General features: G+C 48.9%; 1 protein-coding gene across 4 annotated transcripts in view; it reads right to left on the bottom strand.

The window, feature by feature from the left end:
* P4ha2 (prolyl 4-hydroxylase subunit alpha 2) overlaps positions 1-21277 on the bottom strand; it is a 52108-nt gene that overhangs the window by 21955 nt on the left and 8876 nt on the right. For 3 of the 4 annotated variants that reach the window (XM_055602874.1, XM_055602871.1, XM_055602873.1), the window contains exons 3-4: positions 7113-7505; positions 6429-6555 (exon numbers count right to left, since the gene is read on the bottom strand). The gene's annotated coding sequence lies outside the window, so the exon portion shown is untranslated. The remainder of the gene's footprint in view (positions 1-6428; positions 6556-7112; positions 7506-21277) is intronic. The other variant, XM_055602872.1, reaches the window with a different exon arrangement.

Here is a 21277-nt window from a genome sequence, read left to right as displayed (position 1 = left end):
CCCACCCACAGATCCCAGCCTTGAGACAAAGCCTCAAGGAATCACACACGGGCTTTAGGAAGGACTTTGAAAGCGTCTTCAAAGTCCTGTTCTGGCAGGGATGGAGGAAAGGGGTGCGGACAGGTATGAAACCCTGCTGGCCCAGAGAACTAGGCACCCCAAGGCAAGCCACATCAACACCACCATTCTACGCAGGGGGCATCTGCCGACCTCAGGGCCCCCGAACTCAAAAAGGTTTTCTATAAAAGGTCAACTAACTAGGTTCAGGTGAGAGAAGGCGCTTATCCAAGCGTGTCTGCACTCTGCAATGTGGGAAGTGCCAACCTCTGCGCCACAGCTACAGCCAGCACTACCCAGGACAGAGAGCGTGGGAGGACATGTATCTGTCCAGAGTCAGTGCTGCCAAAAGCCTTCCCATGAGCCCTCAGAAATCCACGAAGAGCAATCCAGGAGGCGGTCATGGTCAAACGCTGTTTTATGAAAACGCAGCGCCAGAGAACAGCACTACTGAGTTTTACGAGCTGCGCGCGTCCCAGGGTTTAGAGTAATGTCTGCCCTGTAGCAAGCACCCAACCAAGTATTCTTCATCAGATCTGTCCAGATGAAATACAACTGCAGAGTTTACACCTTGAACAGTAGAATAAGACAGGCTACCTAATAATAAACACCAAATGACAGCAACATGGAAAGGTCAAAGCAGTCTGGCAGAGGCCGGCCCTCAATAGTACAAACTGTATCTCCATCTTCTGAAAGGGAAAAGTGATGCATGTATACACATAAAGAAGAACTGTATCATGGTAAAGTAATTTAATTTTTCTTTCTATGTTTGTTTTCCTGATCTTTCTGCAAGAAATTCTACTATAATACATTTAAAAAAAATTATATTTTTGTAATATGTTTAATATGTAAAGGGGACAAAGTAGGCCCTTCTCAATTGAATTCCAAGGGGGCCTTGGCAGCTCTGGTGTCTGGACCCCTGTGAAGAGGTCTTGCAAAACCTGCCAATGTCCCCGGGACAGTAACTCACCCACCAGGCGACTGGCACCGTTTCTCAGGGCAGTGATTCCAAGACATACAACCAGAGGTCCTGGAGCAAGCCCTCTCTTTGGAAAGTACATTTATAACCTGGCCAAGTAGCCATGAAAAGATGTTTCCAGCTGCAGAGCAGCAGCGTCCTCAGCTTCTCCCCTTACCTCATCAGGAAAGACCCTGTGCCAAGTGCCCAGCTGCAGCCCAAATGCTACAGCTTGCGTTTTTAACAAAGCATTTAACAGCCTAGCGACAGAACATGAGTTCGCAAATAGGTCTTGCCTGGCACTGGGCAAAATGCTGTCTGCCTTCAGTGAAGAGATAACTGCCCCCAACAGGGGCTCTTCAATCCCCCTTTCCCACCATGGCCCTACCTACCACACTATGGCCAACTCTAGACTGGCGGAGCAGAGAGGACCCTGCTACTCAACCATGAAGGGGTTGGGCACAGTTCCAAGTGGTCCTAACACGGAAGCACATAGATGCTTGCCAGAAGCTCACCCCAGTCTCCTTACAGACATCATGCCTCAGCCATCGCCCTGGTCCGCCTCTAGCACACCCTTCAGCCGTGCAGATCCACCTGCTCTAACCTCTCCCTCTAACTGTTCCACTAAGCAGCCAGCAAGGCTTGCTGAAGCCTTTGGCTCGCCACTGCTGGCAAGATACAGCCCAAATACCTTAGCCCAAAGAGCCCTTGTAGCTCTGTGACCTGGCCTGGCTACCCTCTCCAGGCCCATTGCACCACCCCAGACCTCAAACCTTCAATGACTTCATGTGAAAAATATTTACCTTCGCCAAGAACCTTGTGAAAGCAAGATCTCTACCCAGTAAGGCCAGATGTTCTCTCTTCCCTCTCCCAAGACCCCTCCTGAGTTCCATCCCTCAGTGTCCATTTAAGAACGCACAGAAAACCGTCAGTCAAGGAACGCTCTGGCCTCAGATCCACAGCCCCCACTGTTGTCGTCACAGGAAGCAGGAGCTCAATCGGCCTGAGGAGAATGTACGTCTCAGATAAAGTGTATCTGTCCTTACATCATCTTTATCTAGTACGTGAAAGCCTCAAAGCCACTGCCCCCACCCCGCATCAGTAACAGGACGGTTAGCAAAGAAGCTGTCGAGGTCCCCCACGCCAACACCTAGCTGGGTGGCTTTCTATCAGGGTCTCAGCTGAACCTAACTCACCAAAACCAAAAAACTTTACCAGAAAAAAAAAAAAAAAAAGGCATCCATGTGGCCTCATACCCACAGCCCTAGGCTCCAAACCATCCACTCTGCCGTAGCAGGATGGAAGTCACTGCTGGCCCACGGCGATTCCCGGGCTCCTCCCACTACCTCCAGACTAGCCTCTCCAGTAGCTACAGAAGAACTACATTGAGGAGCGAGGGAAAGTTAAGTTCCCCTGAGTCCTGGGTCAACTCCGGCTGATGGAGGATAAAATGCCAGCAGGAGTCTGCCCTTCCTCCAAATAGCCTCGGTAAGAAATCATCCCCAGGCATGGAGTCCCCATGGAGCTTACACACAGAAGTAGGGTCAAAATGGCTGAAGCGCTAACAGATCTCCATACAGAGAGGCCGGCTGGCTGAGGCACCAGCACCTGGTGGTTTCCCATTCTTCTCTCCTTTCCCCTCACCCCAGCTGCCCCGCAATACACTTTCCAATAAGTATTAAGCACTTAAGCTCTGCCTCCGGCTCTGTTTTCTGGGAACCTAGTCTAAGATAACCATGGTTTATGTTTCCAAAGATCTTTCATTTCTACCATCTAATTCTCACAAAAACCGTGTAAGCCAGATAATCATCTCTGCTTCAGATACAATACTCCTGCCTTGTCCACAGAGAATACATTCCAAGAACTCCGGTGCATGCCTAAAACCACAGATAGTATCAAACCTTGTATATGCTGGTTTCCTCTGTGAGCACGTACCTTTGATAAAGTGCAATTTACAAATTAAACACAGCGAGAGATTATCAACAGAACAAAATGGAATAATTACAGCAATTTACTGAAATGAAATTGCCCGTGTTGCTGCTCTTGCATGTTGGGCTACTATTTAATAGGCTCACTTGAACACAATCACTGTTAAAACTGTACAGTCAACCTGATAAACAATGGCTACAGAGGATGGAGGGACTAACAACGGGTCACGTATACAGCAAGGATACACTAAACAAAGGAATGATACCCTGGGAAGACCAGCATAGAATGGCACAGACTCCATCGCAGAACTTAGGAGAGCTTGCCATTGCTTATTTGTATTATTTTCCAATTAATATTTCTCAGTGTGGTTGACCGTGGGTGATGGAAACTACAGAAAGTGAAACCAGGAATAAGGAGGCACTGAGTCCTGTGTGAGATGTCAGAAAGATGGCTGAGGTTGTCCTATAGGGCTAAGCAACCCAGCTAAGGCCCCCTCTGGGAGACACTGATCCCATCCCATCTTACTCTAGTCACTGTGCCACAACACATGTGCCTTCCTGAAATTGGGAAGCCACACTGTACTCATACTGAAAACTTTATCATGGGTGTCTCAGAGATTCACAAATAGAGCCCAGGACATCCCTAGTTGGAGCCCACCAGGAAAAGGAGAACACCTGGTCAAAAAACAAAAACAAACAAACAAACAAAAAACAGTTTCCTGAATTCAAGTGGGTAGTCATTTCTACCAGACACCTCACACGTTATCAGCCAGCCAGGCTCTGACACCCACGGAGCAGGTATAGCTGCCCTTGGGTTAGAAAGACCAGTTAAGTCCTAGATCCAGCTGGCATCTTCTGATCTTCTGGCTTTGTGACCTTGGACAATCCTATACTTCTTGGTCTTCAATCTCCTCATTCATACACTGGAGATGATACTAGAACCTACCCTTGATAGGACTGTGTGTGAACTGAGTTAAATGACAGATGGCTTCAAGCTGCCGGTCATCGGGCTGATGCTGACCAATCTTCAAAACCAAGAGAGTCATGGGAACATGAAGGGACCTGAAGTGGGCAGTTGCTCAGCCCACATTAGTTGCTCTTGGTGTGAGGAAGATCCTTACAAGGAGGCAGTGAAGGGACAAGAAACAAGCAAGAAGGTGAGCGATGTCTGGGTTCCAAAAATGCCAGAAGAGATGACATACTCAGTTCAGGAGAGACTGGAATCAGGTGCCACAAAGCACACGACACCCAGAGGTGACCGTGGAATTGGCTAATGACGAGCCCTAAAGCTCACCAAGGAAAATTTCTGGGCACAAGGCATGGAGCAGAACCAATACTCCGAAATTTCTTCTATTTCTGGACTTCTGACCTGGCCATTCCAGGCTCCTACGAGTACCAGGCCTTGGGCTCTCCACCACACCCTGGCTCCCAGGAGTGCCAGGTACAGAGCGAGCAATCTCTAGCAAGCACTTCCCAAGAAGCCTGGAACAGAGGCTGGCCTGGACCAAGCTCAGACAGATCCTATCAGAGCCGGGGAAATCACTATCCAAACACATAATCCTTGCCCTGCAGTGGCACCAGCTGAACAAAAACCTGTTTCTGTAGAAAACCCAGGCCAGATTTTTTTTTTTTTCAATCCTGCTCTGCTCTCCCCGAGAAGAAAAACTGTCTTTCTATCCTTCATTCCACATCCCCAGCACAAAACCCACAGACCTAAGGACTCCGCAGTCCCCTTTGCTCTGGGACAGGCTGGTGTCCCACCCTTGGGCACTTCAAAGGTCTGAATGACTAGATTTGAATGTTTTCAAAGTTGAACTCTTCTTCCTAGACTGGTCTTTCACGTGCCTGCTTTACAGCATTTGCTGCCAGCCTCCATCTGCATAAAATTAAGCTCTTGACAGATCCCAGAAGCCAGGGACACACACCCTCAGCCCTCGGTACACTATCAGCCAGCGTGGCCATAAGTCAGCCAAGGCCTTCAGTCCAACTCAAACCCTCCCGAGGATGTAGGAGGGCGCAGTCAAAAATGGAAGCTTTCTCAGGAGATGAGGAAACCCTCAGTTCCTTCACTCCACTCAGTCCCCAGAATTGCATATCCTCGGTCTCTGATAAGCACCCACACGGAGGGCTCCTCCCTGGGCCCAAGGCCAGCTGCCAGTGCTAAATGGCAATCTCAGGGAGATTGTGAGCTGCCTAGGGGTGAAATGAGTGCCTCCTCCACCTTCCCTCCCTTCTCCCTCATTCTAGCCCCAGGCACATTCTAGCCAGATACCAAGTACACACTATTCAAGGAACTGCCCACGGTCCATTGTGAGCAGCCCAATCTATAGATAAGTACTCCACTCTCTGCATCACCTCACTGCAGAGCCATGACAACACAGACAGACTATCAGAGGCCGCACACAACACTTCAGCTGAGTTGTCATCATATCTGCCTGCTGAGCTCTCCAAGTGCTAAGGAGGGTCAGTATGACAGAATCTTCAGGATAAGGCCTCCGGCCAACTCACTCCATCCTTGCTACGTGGCCTCACTGGCTGGGTCACACAGTGGACAAGCCCGGCTGTGTGAGAACAAGAAGGCCCAAGATGAAAAGAATCCAAAGGTCAAACATCCTGTGCATGGTAAGGGAACAGAGAGGCTGTGCCTTGAGGCACAGAACTGTAGCAAAGGTTTACATGGGGGACACTTCAGAAGCCGATGAGATGCAAGCCAAGGGTTAACAGAGAATTCAACCATGGGTTGACCCTAATTTGACATAAGTTCAGAACAAGCAGCGGCTTGCAAAGACACAAACAAACAAACAAAACACCTTATAAATTCTGAGCTTGACAACAGGCCTCTGAAAAGTCTAGAATGTTTGGGCATGCCATAAACTACAAAGCAGCACACTCAGACCCGGTTCTTAGGACCAGGATGAGGGCATAGGGTGTCAGTAACCAGACTGTCTGCAACAAGAAACAAAAGCCTTCAAGTGTCATTCTGCGGAGTGAGGGTCCGCTGTGTGGCCCCAGCCAGCAGAGCCACGTTGCAAGGATGGAGTTGGCTGGAGGCCTTAGCCCAAAGATTCTGCCCTACCTCCTTAGTTCTTTGAGAGCTCGGCAAGGTTGCTGTAGGGAGCAACCCGATGCTCTCCTACATCAGAACACAGACAACAGGAGCACTCACCTGTACCTTCCATAAAACCTAGGGTGTGCTCGCGCTGCAAGGGTTCAACGGAGGACCCCTCCACTCGCCAGCTTCTCACTCCGTGTGGGTGTGGCCTCTGGACAGCTATTCCCTAAGGCGGCCCTTCCCCATCACCTTGATTCCACTAGAGCACCACAAAGACGATACTGGCCCAAGTCCGTGGCCACACAGGGTGTTTCATCAGTCCGCGCGCCTAAGTGACCACTCCAGTTCACAGGAGCGCCTGCCTCCTGCCCTGAAGCATCCAGACGTGGACCAAGTCCACACAGCCCAAGCTCCATACCAACTCGGTACTTACCTTGCTGCTGCTGTGGACCTGAACTTTCTGAGTCTCCTCTGCCAGCCTCTGTCCTTGAAGTCTCCAGCCACTCAGAAAGCCCTGTTTGTTCAATCAGGCAGCCAATCGCCACCGGACTCTGAAACTACTAAGGGGGAACATCAGAGCTTCGATAAGGATGTCTGACGGATAAGAGGAGGCTTTCTGATGGAACAGACCATAAAGCTAGCAGGCGCCAAGCTGGTCCTTGCCAGGGGAGAGGGGAGGGGAAGGGGGAAGCCAGGGGTCTTCCTCACCCTAAGCAGCGCAGCCTCCGGGGCAGGGCGGGCGTCTCTGTCTTAGATGGGGGTGGGGGGCGACCCTGGGGTCAGACCGCCCCTTCCCGGGAGCCTGACCCGATGGGCCCGCCAAGTGACTGGCCCGGCCCGGCCCGGCCCGGGCCGAGCTGCACCGGCAGGAAGGACGCCGCTGACCTCACCGCCCTGACCCTGGGAAGGAACGCGGGCGGGACAGGAACCCAGGCGGGTGCAGAATCAGGGCGCCCGGCGCGGCGCGCGGAACACGGAGCGCGGGGCGCGGGGCTGTTTAGGGTGACCCCGGATCCAGCAGGGGCTCAACGCAGGGCACAACGCACCTCCCGGCCACCCGGACCCGAGCCCAGGCCGGGGGTGGGTGGGGGGGACGACCCCGCAGACCCGCGCTCACCTGGACACGCTCGGCAGCCGGCGTTTCCAGAACCTCCCGAGGCTTCGCCCCTGCGCTCTCCGCTCCTCCCTCGGCGGAGGCTCCGCCCGCTTGATCCTCCGCCACGTCCCCACCTCCCGCCCCCCGGGCCCGCCTGAGCCTGGCTCCGAGCCACTGGAGCCTCCGGCAAGGCCCGGGCGGTCCGCCACGCGCTGCACGTATGCGGTGCGCGCCTCCCTTCGCCTCGTGGGACCCCGCTCCAGGAGCGACGCCCCCATCCCAGCCTCCACCCTGGGGCCTCACGCCTGCTCTTGTCCTCTGTGGTCCTACCACTCTCCCATCCATCACCACCCGCAGATTGCAGGAGGCTGGCGTCACCGAGGTCCGGAATTGAGTGTCCCGGGAGGGGACAGGCTCGAGGAAGAAAAGGAAGGTGCGCTCAGTACAGACCTAAACCTAAACCCGGCTGCTTCTCTGAGGGGCTCGCTCAGGCTGGCCTGGCTAGGGCTCGTCTGGCTATGTGAGAAGGGGGTTGCCACAGCCTAGCGCATCCTGGGGCCAACCTATGGCTTATCACAGAGGCCAATGAGATTGGACACGCCAGCCAGCCAGGTCTGAGGGACCGACAGCCAAGAAGGCAGGAGAGCGGCCGACCTCCGTCTGAACTGAAGGATGCCCTGGCGGCCGAGCAGGTTCCCACGCCTGCCCTGTGAGCTTGCCTCTTCATGAATGAGGGGAAGCAATCTGAGAATCTCATCAGAGAGCAGAGCCCGGAACGGAGATGCCCGGCCTGTGGGACTGCCTCTGGAGTCCGGTGTGGATTCCCTATAACGGCAAGGGCCAGGCGGACAGCCCAGACTAGGAAAGTCAGACACACAGAAACAACTCAGAAAATACCACCCAGCCACTATCCGTGTCTGTGTCAGCCACCAGCCAGGGCTCGGCTCAAACACAAACCTTCCCGCATCGGCTATGCCACAGAAAGTACAGTCTGCCCAGATCTCCCCCTTCTCTCTTCAGAGTGGTCATCCTTCTCCTGCCCCTGGGATCTTTCCCACTGGCCTATAAATACCTTCAAGCCATGGCTATGGAGAACACATCCCTCAGCCCACCCTACTGTGTGTGTCTCCTCAGCCAACCAATCTCTCAGGCCTTCTAGCTCTACGACAGCTTCCAAACAGTTACTATATTATGTTTTTTCTTTTACATATATTAACTCACCCTTACACGGTATATGCTCTTTTCAATACATTCATTGTTTAATTCAGTTTGCAAATACTTTGGGGTTTTTTTTGGTTTTGTTTTGGTTTGGTTTTGGTTTTTTGTTTTTTTTTTTTTTTTTTTTGCATCTGTGTTCATAAAGAAAATCAATGTATAGTTTTCTTTTGTTGTTGTTCTACCTTTATCCAGTTTTGGCACCGGGGCAATAATTAATTTATGGAATGATTTAAAACTGTTACTTCCCTTTCTAATCTATAGGACAACCATCTGAGTGGCATTGGTATTCATTCTTTAAAAGCCTGGCAGAATTTAGTGAAGCCACCAGGCCCTAGACTTTTCTTTGCTAGGACACTTTTTACAGTACTGCTTTAACAGTACTGCTTTTTATTTATCTGTTTTGGTTGTTTAGATGCTCTTCATCCAGTGCCGGTATGTACATTAGCTGCTTTCTCCGGTGCTGTAATAAAACACCTCCCAAAAGCAACTGGAGGAAAGAAGGTTTTGTTTTGGTTCTTAGTCTGAAGGTAAGAGCTGTCATGGGAAAAGCATGGAGGTGTCCAAGGAGGCTGGTCCCATGGTGTGCAGTCAGAAAGCAGATGGAGGTGAGTGTTGGTGCGCCGCTCTCTTTCTCCTCTCTTTCTTTTGATTCCAGGACCCCAGCCTGTTCACCTTCAGAGAGGGTCCTCAGGTAAGCCTTTCTGGAAATGCTCTTAGGGATACACCCAAAGCCATCTGTCCTAAGCGAATGGAAATCCCATCAAGTCGGCATTGAAGACTGACCTTCACAGCAAGTTCATATGTGTCTGTGAACGTGTTTCTCCTAGATTTTCCAGTTTGCTAAAATGTGAGCTTTCAGGATGCTCCTGTGGGTTTTGTTGTATTTTACTGTCCTCTCTCGTCTCTGATTTTATGAACTTGCACCCTCTTTCCTGTGGTTGAGAAGATAACAGAGCCGAAGCCTTGCTAATCTTGTTTACCAACTCTTTGCTTTTGTTGTTGTTGATCCTTTGTATTTCTTTTTAGCCTCTATGGCGGTTTGAATGGGAAACGTCCCTCATAGTCTCGGGCACGCGGACGCTTGGTTCCCAGTCGGCATTGTTTGGGGAGGTACACGTGGTGCTGGCTTGCCGGCCAAGTGTGTCGCTGGAGCAGGCTTTGAGCTTATATAGCCTCACGATACTTCCAGTTGGCTCTCTCTGCGTGTGCTTGTGTTTGAGGATGTGTGTCCTCCCCTTCCTGCCCCTGCTGACGTGTCTACACTTGATGTTAACGCAACCCAACACAAAACTGGAAACTAACTTAAAACATGAAAGCTTAGGTGTGTTTGTGTGCGTGGGGGGGGGGTATTGTCTCAACTGTGCGGTTCTTCAGAGAGCAAACGTAGATTTGTAGATGATGATGACGTCATGTTGAAACATCAAGGGGAGGCCCCTTACAAGAACCGCCCAGCCATAGGTGTGGATAAAATAAAACATCACACCGCAGCCCACACCACCTCAACTGCTTCTGCTCCAACATTTCTCTATCCCAGGAAAGGAAATCACCGTCCCCCAGGTACTTCTCTGTCCCAGGAGACATCCCGACCAATGACACCTTGATCTGTCCTCCTCTTCCCCCATCATTAGGGAAAGACCTAGTGTTACCACAAAGGAGAGCAAGAACTCTGCGCTGGGCAGATAAATGATCGGATAAGTGGGAGGTCAGATGGGGGTAAAGCCCTTTCCTCAGCCTCTCCTGCCTGTGGTCCCTACCCTGGGGAAGGGAGGAGGCAAGCTTAGCTCCCAGCACTGAAGCCTCCTTAGCTGTTGGTACCTGAGGCCTTGGCAACTACTGCAGCAGCTAGAGGTGTGGTCAGGATTTTCAAACTCCTGATCTTGGATGGTATTCCCATGTCATGCCCTCCTGGGTCAAACAATGCTACACAGAGGGCAATATATCTATTGACACATACTTATACAATACCATACACACACACACACACACACACACACACACATATACATACATATATATGGTATATGGACCAACCTTGTATGTACCTTAGCCTCCTCCTCTTCCTAGGCACTAAGATAAAATAGATAATGTCCCAATTGGCTAGCATTTTGGCTGAAGGCCAGGCAATGTAACAGGACTGAGGCCACCTAGTGGTGGCCACAAGGTTCAAAATGGGGTAAATGTGCTACCTAGCAGATCCGTGGAAGCCTGGGAGACCGCCCTGGGAAAGCCCATATAGGTGCCTTATAGTTCTCCTTTTCCCAATGCCTGGACTAGTCGTGGGTGAAAATCCCCTGTATGGCTTTAAGCCACCCCTTAGCTACCTCCCACAGGGTCCGCTGCCACCAGGAAGCGCAAAGCCAGCACAAACTAGGCTATCATTAGCTATCCCAGGACTTGGAGGAGCTGTAATTACCCAGCAGATCTCCAGGAGGCCCCTAAAGTATAAATAATGAGCTTAGATTTCAGCGTCCTCCCGCACTCTGCCTCCATCCTGGCCAAAACACTGCACAGTGCAAGCACCCAGAGAGCTAGGAGTCAGCTCCAGGGGGTGCTTACAGACACAGAATTTTCACATTTTTTATAACCCTTTATTTTAGTGGGTGAGGGGCATGCATATGCCATAGCATGCTTGTGGAGGTCAGGGGACAATTTTCAGGAGCTGATTCCCTGCTTTCCACCATTTGCGTCTGGGTGATGGGACTCAGGTCATCAGGCTTAACTCAAGAACCTTTACCAGCTGAGCCGACACTGGCCTCATGCACAGACACTTTGATGAATATACTATAATGCATGCTTTTAAGACTATAATGGCATCACACTAGCTTCCCTGTCCCTCTGCCTTCAACCCTAGGACCATATTGGGCCTGGGTATTAGTAATGAGTGAGGAAGAGGTGGGGATTGAGGATAGCTCTTGGACATCAGGCTTAAATATGACAGAGAAGATTTTTGGGTTTGGTGATTTTTTTTTTCCAGCAGGGTCAGGAAGCCAGTAGACCTGGAGAGGAAAGCAGTAAGAAGAGAGAAAGCCACAGATGTCGGGTGAGGTGATCGGGTACCGAATAAGCTGCAGAAGATATTTGAGTATAGTGCTGAGGGCAGGCAACTGTCTCCCCAGAGGGAAGGCAGAGCAGAGGAGCAGGGTCCTCGAAGAACATGCTCTCTTCTTCTGTGGGGATGAGGGAGGAGAAAGAGAAGAGCTTGAAGCTGAGCAGGGAGAGAATATCAGGGCAGGCTGCTTGTGGCGGCCTCGACTACAGAATGGCAACAGTTAGAAAGAAAAAAGCTGGGATAGGAGAATTCACCAATAGCCAAAATGGGGAGGCTAAGTCCCACCCCTCACTCACTGAATGTCCCTGCTCAGCCATGCATGCAGAGTTCTGATTAAGCTCCAGCACCTAGAGTAGACCTTGCTAAAGGATGACTAACCAACCACAATCTTCAGAGAGAATAAGAGTGGAAACGGCAAGGCGGGCTAGCTCCAGAAAGCACACCAGCCCCCTGTGGCTGGCTGGCAGGAAAGCCTAATCACAATGTCTGCTTTCCTGGATTGCAAGGCTCTTTCCTCAGCGAGGTAGCCACCCACTTAAAGACAGTCCAGCACTGATTCTCCTTGCCCCACCCTTCCTCTTCCCGGGCCTCGTTTTTCCGCTCCTATTTTTAAAGGAAAGCGATTCACTTGACTATAATGAGACAAGTAAGCCACCCTGCATTCTTTCAGGGGTGAGACTGATGGCTCTACTCACGAGTGGCTCTGGCCCATTCAAGTTGTGTGAATGGTGCTCTCCGCAGCCAGGGGTGCCATGCCCACCACTTGATGGCTTTGCGTATTCAAGACTTCTCCATAGACTGCAGTCAGGCTGAACATAGACGGTTTAGGAAGCTGTGACCTTGGTTTGGAGCTGGGCCCAGCTCCCTCTTATAATCGTGCACGTAGCAGCCCAGTTCCTTCACCTGCACAGACTATGAGCATACAGCCCTCTCCAAACAATGAATCTAGAAACCTCAGAACCCTCTTGTCTCCCTAACCCCCACATCAAACATACATACTGAGCAGCGGTACAAGTTTCCCTGCCCCTCACAACAATCAAATCTTTGACACTTTCTATTCAAGTGTATTTCCAACATACCCTGCTATGAGATACAGGAGAGCAAATCAATCCAGCCTGGACTGGTTTGTGGTGCATTCACAGTAAAACAAGGTGTGTCCTCTACCAAACTTTTCAGGGGAATCCCCTATTCACTATCTTACACCTATGGTTAAAATCAGATGCATTATGGGAAAGGGATACGTACAGTAGGAAAATGACTGTACAATCTAATCTATCAATCAAAATGGAGAACTACCCGAACTACACCCCTTACTAACCAGCCTCTTCTCTTGAATCCCGTAAAAGGAAACTCTTGAGTTCTCCCACTCCTGTGGCTCGCTGGCACTCCTGACAGCAGATTCCTCTATAATCTGTACTCCAGACAGGTTTATTTTGACTTTTGGCAAATCTTCATGAGCCCTCTTTTCAGTTCTCTGAATAAGAGGCCAAGAACCTGGAAGAACCTAGCCCAGACCCCAACCATCAGCAAAAGATAGAAATAAAAGGAATTAGAAAATGGTTATCTGGGTACTTTGTACAAGATCACCACATGGGCTAGCAGAAGCTAACCCTAACCCCAAGCTACCGCCACACAATCAGAGGAACCTGGAACACAGTGTCACCTTGGTCTGTTCCCACCTGTCCAAGCACTGTCACCCTTTCTGCTGCCAAGCCTTGACTGCCCTGCTGGGATCAGCTCTGGTCACAGCTCTCACCTACCTCTTATCCCCCGAGTAGGCATCCACACCTGAGCTTAGTCACTAGGAACGCTGGCCTAAGTCCGCAACTCACTACTAGGAGGCCAAGTCATTCATTCCTCTGGGGTCTCTGGCTACCTCCCACCACATCAGACATGTTCCACAACGCCCAGATCCCATAAAAGCACATTTTGTATTTAACTGTATAAGAACATGGCTGAGCTTCAGCGGACTTGTGTCCCTGGCAAAATGTTACTTTTATACGCACACATAGTATTTGTATTTTCCCTTTTTGTAATTGTTTGCATTTTTTCACAACTCTGGAGAGCTGCATGAAACTCTGGGAAGCTTAATGTCCCCTGTCCTTCTGTGACTGAAAAGAGAAGGTAGATGAGAGGCTTTTACCCATCCCAAGCACCAACATAAACCGCTCACAAATGCACACCACCACACACACCACACCACAAGGACCTGTGTAAGCACAGAGGGATTCACACATGTGTGCAAGTCGGCTTTGTCCCTTCACATGACGAGGGCAGGTGTGTCCTCTGTCACCTGGCCTCTACCTCTTCCCTTGACTCTGGCCTAGAACCTGAATCTTTAAACCAGAACGGAAGGTGATGGGTGCTATAGGAATGACTCGGCAGGTAAGAGCACTTGCTGGTCTTGGGGAGGACCTGGTTTCAGTTCCCAGTATCCACACGAGAGCCCACAACCATTCCTAACTCCAGTTCGATGGGATCCCGAGCCCTCTTCTGACCTCTGTGCGCACCAGGCACACACATGGTACATTCACATACATGCAGGCAAAACATTCATACGTATATAAAAATAAATCTTAAAAAAAAACCAAACAAACCAGAATCTGCCTTAATCCTCACCCTGAACCAGTCATCTAAGGGCCCGAGTCCAGCAAACTGTATTCCTCCCCCGTCTGCAGGAACAGCGCCATGGGTGAGGAGGGAAGCTGGGACAGTGTTCTCACTCCATGGTGACCAACAGCCACCTGCCAGGCTCACCCCCTTTTCTTGTCCAGGCAGTGTTTCCTTGTGCTCCATCTCCAAGTACTAGCAGCTATTTGTGCCTGAGGCAATAGCCTGTGGGAACTTGGGAAGGAAGGGCCTTTGAGCCTTCCGCTGAAGTGTCGTCCTAGCTCAGACTGCCCTACCTGCAAAAATAAAGATGGCCACCAGAGGGTGCGTGACATCCACTATGGGACACTCAGTTAAACTGTCATCAAGGGCCTTGCTCAAGGGGCCCTCAAAGGGCATTCAATCCTCTACCCCGTCCTCCCATCCCCCAGCCCCGATTTAACCCCTCCTATTCCATTAACACTCTATATCACTGTGTTCTTTCTCTCCTTCCCTGAAAGCCCCTGCCACGGCTCCTTTCTAATTTGCTGACCTCTCCGAGTATTTCAAATGGAACACACATATCTGAAGATTCAGTGCTTAACACCCTCGTTTCCAGCTTGCATATGTATTGTGTACATGTGTAGTACAGAATACACATGTATTATATTGCTTCCGTTTATATATAAATTTCGTTATTATTAACATCGGAATGATAGTCCATTATGTAAATGTAACACATTTTCATTGTCCATTCATGCAGTGATCAACATTTAGGTTGTTTTCAATTCTATCATGAATAGAACAACAATGAAATGGATGTAGTTCTCTGCAGTAGGATACGGAGTCCCTTGGGTATATTCCCAAGAGTGACACAGCTGTGTTATGTGGCAATCTATTTCCAGCTTTTTGAGGAACTGTCACACTGGTTTCCATGGTGGCTGTACCAGTTTTCACTTCCACCAGCAATGAATTAAATGTTCCCCTTTCCCACATCAGACCAGTATTTGTTATCATGTGTTTCCTTTTTATCTTAGTCATTCTGACTGAGTAAAAATGAAACCTCAATGTAGTTTGACTTTGCATTCTCCTGATGACTAACGATGCTAAAGATTTTTTTTAATGTCCCATTTTTTTTTAATTGGATTGTTTGTTTTTTCGTTGTTTACTTTTCTCAAATGACTAATTTTTAAGGCACCTTCCCCCCACCCAGTGACTGATTGGGTGCCCAGGTCTCCAATACCACAAGGTTCAGCTAAGACCCTTGCTTGCCGAATCAGCATGGACACATGGGCTGACAGCGGTGTTTTCCAGACCTGAGAGAGTGACTCCAGTTTGGGACTTCAGGACAAAAGATAAAGAGAATACTGGGAAAGTTTTCACCCAGTAACCCTCAGCAGTCAGTTAAGTTTACTTACAGCCTCTGAGGCATCCAGGGATGTAAGGGCTTATGGCCCAAATCAAAGACTAATCATGCAAAAAGTTAGGGAAGGACAGGGAAGACAGAATTCTGGACAAACCCAGAATCCCCTTGTTCCTGCTGAGCTGAGCTCTTCAGGAGACACAGGGCTGCATCCCTGGGTTCCTAGGATGCTCCAGGCTTCATCTATGATTGGGCTACAAAGTTATGGAATATTCCATTGTGCTAAGGGAAAATAACACACAACAGATGTCACGACACCTTTGTTGGTCCATATGGTGGTTTGAATGAGAATGGTTCCCATAGACTCGTGTATTTGAATGCTTGGTCCCCAGTTGGTAAAACCATATGGGAAGGATTAGAAGGTGTGGCTTTGTTGATAGAGGTGTGTCCCGGGGGTGGGCTTTGAGTAAGGTTTTAAAAGCCAGCTCCATTCCCAGTTAGCGCTCTCTCTCTCTCTCTCTGTCTCTCTCTCTATCTCCTTCTGCCTCCAATTTGAAGATTAGGATGTAAAGTCTTAGCTACTGTTCAATGCCATGCCTTCCTGATGTCATGCTCCTCACCCTCTGAAACTGTAAGCCCCAATAAACATGTCTTCTCTAAGCTGCCTCGGTCATGGTGTCTTTTCACAGCATTGAAAAGTGGGTGTGTGCTCATCAGATAGCTCCCCCCTGTCCTTCCCCATTCCCCCACCGAGTGCACTGGCCAGTGATCTATGTAGATAGGGTCTCCTGCCACTGAGACTTCTGACTGAGCTCAGCTAATGGGCTGTCAATACATGGGCAGAAAGGAGAAAGCAGATACGGAGGGGGCTGCCTGCACCTAGCCCTGAAGGCCTTGCTCAGTGACCAAAGACAAGACCAGCTGCCCTGACCATGCTGATGAACAGCAGGTCCATCATCCACTCCCTCAGCCTGGGGCCTCTCGACCTCACATGCATTTGGCCCACCAATGAATACTGGCAGATATCCCCACTGGCTACAGCCAGGCTAATGCTCAGACGGGGCTGAAGAGATGGCTCAGCGCTGGAAAGCACAAACTGCTCGTATAGAGGAGTTCAGTTCCAAACTCCCATGCTAGAAGGCTCACAACCACCTATAACTCCGCTCCAGGGAATCTGATGCCCTCTTCTGGCTTCCATGAGCACCCGCACGCACATACACCTACCCACACACTGACACATGCACATAAGTGTAATTTTTAAAAATCGTAAAAGGTCTATCCAGAATCCATGTTGTCATTTTGGCTTTTGTGGGAGAAGAGGGGGCATGGGTGAGAAAACTGTTAGTTAACCCATGCGACTCACATGGCAACATCAAGCAGAGGGGTAATATGCAGTCCCCCAAGAGGCTGGCCAGGGAAAGAGCTGGGTATTCAAGCACAGGGCACAGAATGAGCAAAGTCATGGGTAAGAGGATAGGGACACAACAGCAGGTAGCATTTATAAACAATAAGCAGAGCTGATTACCCAGATGACATGTGTTACAAAATCCACAAAGCATTATTGAGTTGAGAATAATTATCACTTGAAACAGTGATTATTTTTACTATTTTTACTGGGTAAAGACATCTGGGAGCTGGGGAAATAGCTCAGTGGTTAAGAGCACTTGCTGCTCTTCTAGCAGTTCCCAGCACCCACAGGAGGTGGCTTACAACCACCTGTATCGTCTGCTCCAGGGATCCAGTGCCCTCTTCTGGCCTCAGTGTGCAGGTGCTCACACCTTTGCATATGCAGGCACACAGAGAAACAGACACACAAATAAAACAAATGTGTCCATGTTAACAGGGTTCTTTTTCTTTCTGTAATTTACAGATGTCATTCTGCCACCCACAGATCCCGTCATCCCTCTCGCAGAGCTGATAGCCTGCAAGTGACGGCTCCACTGTTCCTCACATGGCCTTTCAAGGCTTTGACCTCGATGTGCCTGAAGATGGTTTTCTGTACATTCATCCTTTGATGTCCCCTGTTGGTGTTGTGAAACTCCTGGCCATTATCTCTCTTAATATTACCCTCATCCCTGTTTCATCTCCTGTGGAATGACACTCATGCCTATTCATCTGTTTGACAATACCCCATGTGTCTCACTGCCTTTTCTTTTCTTTCCCTTCCCTCTGTGTGTCTGAACATTTCCGTGTCCACTTATTCTATCATCTCCTACCTCCATTCCATTCTTAAATCTCTTAAGTTCTCTTTTCTTTTTGCATGTTTATGTGTGTGCGTGTACATGTGTGTAGAGATGTGCATGCAAGTGTAAGTGTGTGTGTGCATGCACATGTGTATATGGAGGCCAGAGGTTGACATCCAGTATCTTCATCTATCACCCTCCACCTTATGTACTGAGGCAGGATCGCTTGAACTATATCCTGTTGATTCATCGCATGGAGCTAGCCAGCTTGGCCAAGTGCTGGGATGGAAGGAAGGTTGCCACACCCACCTGGTATTTTATGGGTGCTTGTGTAGAAAGCATTTTACGCACAAGACCATCTCCCTGCCTCAAATCTATGACTCCTTAATGTCAGGTGGTACACTGCCTAGCTCTCGGGGTCCTGCTTTATATTGTGATTCTATTTTAAGTGCTCTAACTATCCATGTATTTTCTCTTTTTCTTCTGTTTTTCTTAATCATTTTAATCATCATTATTTAAAGTCCCAGGCTTTCTGTCTATTCTCACTGTCTTTTCTCTTGGTCTTTAGTTATTTGGTCCATGCATTCTGGATGACTTTTGTCAAACAAGATACCAGTAAGACCACCTAACTACTGCCAGGCTTGACTTCATGCTGTGTGTAGCAGGGGTGGTTCTTTTTGTCCTAGGAGATATCTTTCTTCCTCTCTCTCTCTCTCTCTCTCTCTCTCTCTCTCTCTCCCTCTCTCTCGTCCTTTTTGGGGACTTGGTTGGAAACTTTGGTGTTTGCCAAGATGCTCCCTCCCAAACTGGAATTCCGATTGTCTTCCTAGCTCTCTGTGGTTGGAGTCATCTCCGTTCTTTAACTCAGGGGTACTATTTAAAATCAGAAAAACAAACCCAGAGGAATTTGTATGCGACTGCTGGGCAACATCTCTACCACTACCTCCCTTCTGGAATCTTAGGTCCCACCTTTGGGGCATCCTTCAACTCTGACCTCTGTACCCAAAACTTGGTAAGATTGGTGCTTTCTGCTGGACTTGCCTACCCATACAGAACAGTGTAAAGTGTGGGGTTGAGTAGGTATTGTTTCTGTTCTCAAGGATCGTGATCCTCAGGCCTCACCTGTACTGGTTGTTCTCCAGGGCCTTCACAGCTCACTGTGTAGCTGAGGACATCCTTGAACTCCTGATCTTCCTTCCTCCACCTTTAAGTCCATGCCCATTTTATGCTGGTCTGGGATCAAGCCCAGGGTTTCACTCACGCTAGCTTAAGCATTCTGCTAACTGAGCTACACATTCAGCTCTATTTTCTTTTCTTTTTTCTTTTTTTTTTTTTTTTTTTTTTTTTTTTTTTTTTTTTTTTTTTTTTTAGTATTTCCATCTTCTGGTTATTTTCTATATTTTTGTCTAACTTTTACCATTGCTTTTGGCGGAGGATTGGTCTGACATGTTTTACCCATCATGGCCACGATGGGAAGTTCTCTCCAGTCTACTTCTGGTGCCAAGTTAGAAAGATCTGGCAAGGTACAGAACCAACAGACCTGACCTGGCTTCTTTCCTTTCTTTAGAGTCTAAAGCTTTTCTTATCCAAGACAGAATGGTAAAAAGATTACTCACACACACTCATAAGAAACTCCAAAACTAGATAAAGCATTTAGAGCAACCGATTACAAACATTAGATGTGAGGTCACTCTCATCCTTGAGCAGAGAAACGTACAAAGTAATTGCAACACTCATCAATGTTTTGGTTCTGTTTTTTAAATTTGGGGGTGGGGTAGGGGGTTGTTTGGTTTTGTTGTTGTCTTTTCCTGGGTCTCTTATCAAACTATGGCAGAGAGACGCAACCAAACAGAGCAACGGTCTCAATGAGTGATACTAGAGAGTGGAAATAGCGTGCAAGTTGAGGTGACTGAAACAGGTTGGCAGAAGCTGCCCTAAGAAGGAGCCCCACAAAGCCACACAAGTCCACTGAGACGCTTGTCTGAGCTGCACACAAGCAGTGCTCTGTGGGTCTTTAAGCTAAATGAAGATTTCAGAGTCATACGGCGCTGGCACCTGTTCTGATCAGCCAGAGTGGAAACTCTTTCCTAAGCTCAGTGTTCTATCAAAACCTTAGAAAGGGCTGGGGAGGTGGCTCAGTTGCTAAAGTGCCTGTCTGTCAGGCACAAGGACCTGGATTCAGCTCCCAGAACCCACATTTCAAAAGCCCGGCATGGTGTGTGCTTATATTTTCAGAACTGAGGAGGCAAAGACAGGTGGATTCGTGGGGCCCAATAGCTAGCCAACCTAGCCTACTTGGCAAGCTTGCAGGCCGTGAGAAACCAGAAAGATCAGGGCTGGAGATGGCTCTGTGGTTAAGTGTGCTGATTGCTCTTTCCGAGGATCCAGGTTCAATTCCCAGCATACACATGATGGTTCATAACCCTTTCTAACTCCAACTCCAGTGGCTCTGATGCCCCCTTCTGACCTAAACAGGAACTGCATGCATATGAGGTCAATCATCATACATAAAACAATATGAAGAAAACTAATAAAAATGTTAAAGATTTGTTTAAAAAAAAAATCAAGGTCTATCAAACCTTAGCCAAGGTTGACCTCTGACCTCCACATGCATGAGTACATTCACAGACCTGCACACATGAATATGTACACACACATGCCCTCCCCCAGAAAAAAACTTAGAAAGCCTACCTCTTTAGGGCAGGAGCACTCTACCTACACAGTACCTTAGGCCTGCCCTAATAAAACCTAAAACCTAAGCTCGGGTGAGCTAAATGGAGCTCTCGGTAAATTTGCTGTCTCATGAAACGCTGTTCCTTGGAGAAATCAATGACTCATATCAACAGCACAGCTACAGTTCTCATCATCTGATCAAACGCTGTGAGGCCTGGGAAGAAGCAGAAAATAAAATACATAACTGAGAGGGGGAGTGATGAAAATGGATCTGGAGAGAGCTGGACCCAGAAATGCAGCTGCAGCTGCCATCTCAGCACTCGAGGGTGAAAGCAGGAGGATCAGAAGCCCAAGGCCAGCCTCAGCTGGCTACAGGAGGCCCTGTTTTAAAGAGGCAGAGACTGGAGAGACAGCGTAGCTGGGAAAGCGTCTCCTGTGCAAGCGTGACGACTTGTGTTTGGATCTCCAGAACTCACCAAAGTCAGGCCTGGCAGCGCAGGCCAGTAAATGCAGCTTTGGGAGCAGGCAGATCAGCAGAGCTCATCGGCTGGCCAGCCTAGCCACTTGATGAGCTTCAAGGTACAGTGAGAGGCAGAGGGACTTGAGAGACGGTTTGGTAGTTAAGAGCACTTCTAGAGGATCTGGATTGAATTCACAACACCAACACAGAAGCTCACAGCTGTCCAGTTCCAGTTAATCCAATGCCCTCTTCTGGCCTCTGTATTCATTAGGGACTCATGTGGTACACAGATACACATGAAGACAAAACACCATATACATAAAAAAAAAAAAAATAGCTAGGTGTGGGAAGGTTTAAGGTAGTGAACTAAAGGGGTGGGGCTGGGAAAAGGAGGTTCACATGGCGCTTGTGGCTGCTAGCCTAACTCCAGGGTTCAGTGAAGGACTCTGTCTCAGATGAATATGGCAGAGTGATAGAATACGGTAGCCTCTGTGAACTCACACACACACAGACATGAACTGTATTCACTCATATACGCACTCATTCTGTGTGTGTGTGTGTGTGTGAGAGAGAGAGAGAGAGAGAGAGAGAGAGAGTATGTGTGTATGTATGTGCTCATGCGCACAGAATGATATATTCAGTAGTACATAT

The sequence above is a fragment of the Psammomys obesus genome, unplaced genomic scaffold, assembly GCF_907164565.1.
Source record: "Psammomys obesus unplaced genomic scaffold, mPsaObe1.curated_primary_1811, whole genome shotgun sequence".
In the NCBI taxonomy this organism is placed as follows: Eukaryota; Metazoa; Chordata; class Mammalia; order Rodentia; family Muridae; genus Psammomys; species Psammomys obesus.
Note: the sequence above shows the minus strand (reverse complement) of the source record. Positions and strands in the feature narration are given on the sequence as shown.